The sequence below is a fragment of the Pinus tabuliformis genome, chromosome 8, assembly GCF_031772625.1.
Source record: "Pinus tabuliformis cultivar Carrire ecotype Pingquan chromosome 8, CPIR1, whole genome shotgun sequence".
In the NCBI taxonomy this organism is placed as follows: Eukaryota; Viridiplantae; Streptophyta; class Pinopsida; order Pinales; family Pinaceae; genus Pinus; species Pinus tabuliformis.
The window spans coordinates 241,228,047-241,232,907 of NC_142294.1; positions in this window are offsets into that span (position 1 = coordinate 241,228,047).

Below are 4,861 nucleotides of genomic sequence, written 5' to 3' on the forward strand. Positions count from 1 at the left end.
TCTATAAATACAAGTTCTAGGAGAGCTAAGAAACAAGAAGAAGAAAAACATTGTTATGCTGCCAAAATTTCTCCCTAAGCAATCAAGCATTTCATTGAGAAGAGGATTTCATCATTGAGAGAGTCTTCATACTTCTTTGAGAGAGAGAGGAAGCTTGCAAGGAGATTGAGGAAAGGAACTTCCTTGTTGAGGATTTTTTAGCACCATTGCTCAAACAATTCTCTCCAAGTGTCTTTTATTAATCTATTATATCTCTTCTACATTCAATAATTAATAAAGGGAACCCTTTTCCATTACTTTGTTGATATGTTTGCTTCATTAAGAATTTTTCATGTGTTTATTTCTTAGTTTTTAGTTTATGTTTATATATGCATTGTTTTCACTACTTACAGTGCTTTGTTTACCCATGTTTGTCCACTAACAACAACCAATTGCTTGTGATTTCCTTGTAGGGAACAACCAACTCCAAGGAAGGTGTATTTGGTACTCTATAGCAACAAAAACACTACCACAAGTATCATCTCATGGCAGACGGCTTGGTGAGATTCAAGAACAAGATTTATGTACCAGATGACAGTGGGCTCAAGAAGCTTATCTTGAGGGAGTTTCATGTCAAGTTGTATTAAGTTCACCTGAGATATTAAAAGACATTGACAACAGTTAAGAGATTCTATCATTGGTCAAACTTGAAGAAATAGGTGGTTGAGTTTGTTGTTAGATGTTTGGATTGTCGACAGATAAAAGTAGAGTGTAAGCATCCAAGAGGTTTATTGCAGTCGATTCTGATTCCAGGGTGGAAATGGGAGGTCATTTCCATGGATTTCATTACAGGTTACCGAGGACATTGACGTAGCATGATTCTATCATGGTTTTGGTTGACAGGTTAAGTAAGGTGGCACACTTCATTGCAATTTTCTACGAATTCAGTTAGCGAGGTAGCTCAGATTTGCATCACACAGATAGTGAGTTTACATGGTGTTCCTAAGAAGAACATATCAGATAGAGATGCCAAATTCACTTCTAGGTTTTAGAAATACTTGTTTGCAAGTTTTGGGACAAAGTTGTCTTTCATTACAACTTATCATCTGCAAACATATGGATAGACAAAAAAGGTTAACAATATTCTTGAGGACATGTTGAGGATGTATGTTATGCATCAACAACGGAAGTGGGAATAGTATCTCCCTCTGGTAGAGTTTGCATATAATAACGAGTATCAAAATCCTTGAATATGAGTTCATTGGAGGCACTTTATGGGCAGACTTGTAATACTCCTATTAGCTGGAGAGAACCACTGAATATGGTATTAAATGGACCATATATGTTGGCAAAGATGGAACACCAAATGCATGTTATTAAGAGGAATCTAAAGGCAACACATGATATGCAGAAGAGTTATGAAAATAAGCACGAGGTATATAAGGAGTTTCGGGTTGGGGAACATGTGTACTTGTGCATCAAGCCCAAGAATAGATCCTTAAGGATTGGGTCATGTGCCAAGATGGCACCTCAGTATTATGGGCCTTTTGAGATCCTTAAGAGGATTGGATTAGTGGCCCACTGACTTACATTGCCTCCAACAGTGAAAGTCCATGATGATTTCAATGTTTCATTACTTTAGAAGTATGTCCAAGATGCTGAGCATGTGACTAACTGCTCTATATTGTAGGTGGAACCAGAGGGATAATTCCAAGCAAAACCACAATGCATATTGCAATGAAAATAACTCATGCTTCATAACTGAGCAATTACGAAGGTTAAAGTGCAGTGGAATCACTTTGGGCTCGATGAAACTAAATGGGAGATGGTTGATCAAATGCGGGCTTTATATCCTGTAGAAATTCTTCTACAAATCAGCTAGCTCTGATACCATGTAGAATTTTCTGTAAATTCTCTACAAATCTACCTCTGAGATCTATGTAGAAAATCTGACTGTAGATTAACACAATAATGCAATATGCCAAAGCAAAATACTATAATCTACTTCTACTATCAAACTTGCGAAAGCTTAAAGATCGAGTTGAATCAGAGCTGAACACATATAACCATAAGAATAAGAATCAATGCGCATGAAACACAGAAAATACTCAGGGGAAAGCCTCAGCTAAAAACCCCACTATCTGTATTATCATGCAAGGTGGAAATACATCAGAATTATACAAAGTCTTAGCTCTCACAGCTAGCCAGCTCTCAGTACAATCCTCCCTGAATGCTCACAGGAAATCAAAGCTTCTCATAAGCCTTCTCCTTTGCCCTCCAAGCTCCTATTTCCTTGCACGGTTTCTCTTGGGTGATCCTCCTATTACCAAGTGGAAGACTGATCACTCACACTGATCCTACACCCTATCAGAACTGCGCAATCCTCAAGGAACCTTACCTTGATTGCATGCATGAGTTTCCTTTATAGGAGAAAACATGCAACTGATAGTACATTGTCCTTGACATTTAGCTCAATTGGGTCTTTCTCATAATAGACATGCATGAGTTTCTGATGAGGGAATCTTCAGTTATCTGGAGTACACTGGTTGAGTGCATGCATGCATCAACTGACTGATAACTCACAATTAGTTCCTCAAACAGTTTGGAACTAATTTAACTGGACTTAACTTAGTAAATTGAGCTAACTAATTACAACTCAAATATAACTCAATCTTATCTCCTTAATTAAGGGATAATCTCCTTAATTTAAGGGATAACTGTTGCATGACTTCAGAAAGACTTCTAACTTGAATTTCTCTAACTAATTAATCCATAATGAATTAATTAATTAATTCCAAGCAGCTGGTGAGACTAAATTCGAATTTTAATTCAAGGACAAATTAAAATTGGAATTTCTAGATTCTATTTTTATCATTTATTGTTGCTATTTTCAACACTCCCTCTCAACAAGAAATGAATTCAACTCGATCCCGATCCTGAACCTTTGGAATGTTCTACATGCAACACTTTTCTCAAGTGTTGTTGCTTCAGCAACTTCAGAAACAAAAAAAACATCCAACCTGAATCAGTATGATGCATCTGTCATCAAATTCTCTGACTGTTATTGCCTCTGTCAACTGAAAACTCTGCGCTTCTGCTGACTTAGCCTTTCTGCATTGTTGTCAATCCTTCTCTGTGCTCTTCAATATCTGACTGTTCTAGCCTATGTCACTTTGATCTCTGACTGCATCAATCCACTAATTCCTCCTGCTACATCTGTGTTCCTGCTGGTCCTTTCTCCTAGCACTGCATTCGCACTGCACCTCCTCTCATCATGTTGCATCATGCTGCCCACTACTGCACTGCAGCTCAGTTATTGAGAAGTAAGTAACTGATCTCCCAACTGACCTCCCTGTTGGGTTAGAAATACCCTTTGATGCTGAAGCTCCCTCTGCCGCTCCATCCGCATCCGTCTCTACCCACTCAACCAGTCCTGATATTCCTTGTCGAGGCTCCTGTAGTAAGGTATAATAAAAGAGGTTGGGTACCTCAAGGATCCTACCCCTATTTCAGCCTTCTTGGGACTATCACTTCACATAACCCCACCTCACACCTAGAGGTATGGCTGCATGGGATCCCTCTTCCCACTTCTCCAATGGTGGCTCCTCCACAATTGTTTGAGACTTCTTCTGGGACTGCATGTTGAGAGGTAATTTACTCCCTCTCAACCTCCAAGGCTCTAACATTTTCCTTACTCCTCAAGGCTTTGCATGCATCTTGAACCTCAAGAGCATACAGGTTCTTGACTTGTGAACCAATATGTTTCACCTGTCTCGTGGTGATGTGTCTAAGGAAAACCTTTCCCTTACTAAAAAACACATCGTAGCCTTTGTCCTCCAACATCACCACCGATACCAAGTTCTTCTTCAGTCCAGGCACATACTTCACATCTGTCAAGGTGATAGGAGGTCCATGGTCCCTCTAAAAAGAAACCGTGCCCACTCCTGAAACACTAAACCTTTCATTGTCACCCATCTCTATGCGCATCTTGAGGTCTTTCTCCTCCAAGGTACTGAATAAACTTTTATCACCAGTCATGTGGAATGAGGCTCCACTATCAAGATACAAACCACAACCCATCATCAATGACATCATGCATGCGATGAGGGTAAAGTCCATTTCGAACTAAGAGGCTAATGCCTCACTTTCCGATCCCTTCTTGGACTTCTTCGATGGGAAATTAGTCGCATAATGTCCCATCTCGTGACAAATAAAGCATCTCACTTTAGACTTGTCACCCTTCTTCCATCCATGAGAAGAATTTGATTTGGAATGGAAATCCTTCCCCTTCCCTTTCCTTGCCTTACTCGCTAAGGCTAGATTTTCTTCATCATCATTCTTGAATGAAGAACCATCTCGAGTGCTCCTCCTGATTTCCTCCTGCATCAGATTTGACCATAGTCATTCCCAATCCGGCAGTTTCTCCCTTCCATTCACAGAGTCCTAGTAGCTATTCCAGCTCTTTGGAAGGCCAAGGAGAGTGAGGCTCACCATATCATCATCGGCAATAGTTATTCCCACACTACCAAGCTCATCTCTACAAGTTGTGAGCTTGTTCATATATGTGGAAATAGTATCGCCATTATCCATCTTGATTCTTCAAAGCTTATCCTTGAGCACCAATTTCCTCTGGTCGCTACTGTTCTGGTAGAGGTCCGTCAATGTCTTCCACATTGAATATGGAGTATCCTCCCCATGGAGACTCGAGACAATATGGTCTCGAACTCCCTTAAGGATGATCCATCTCGCCCTCGCCACACACTTCTTCCACTCAACCAACTCTTGTGCATTAGTTGAACCTGGATTTGGGATTTCTTATTCAATGAAATCCTTCAAGCCATTATCTTGTAATACAGCCTCCATGCGATCTTTCCATGCTATG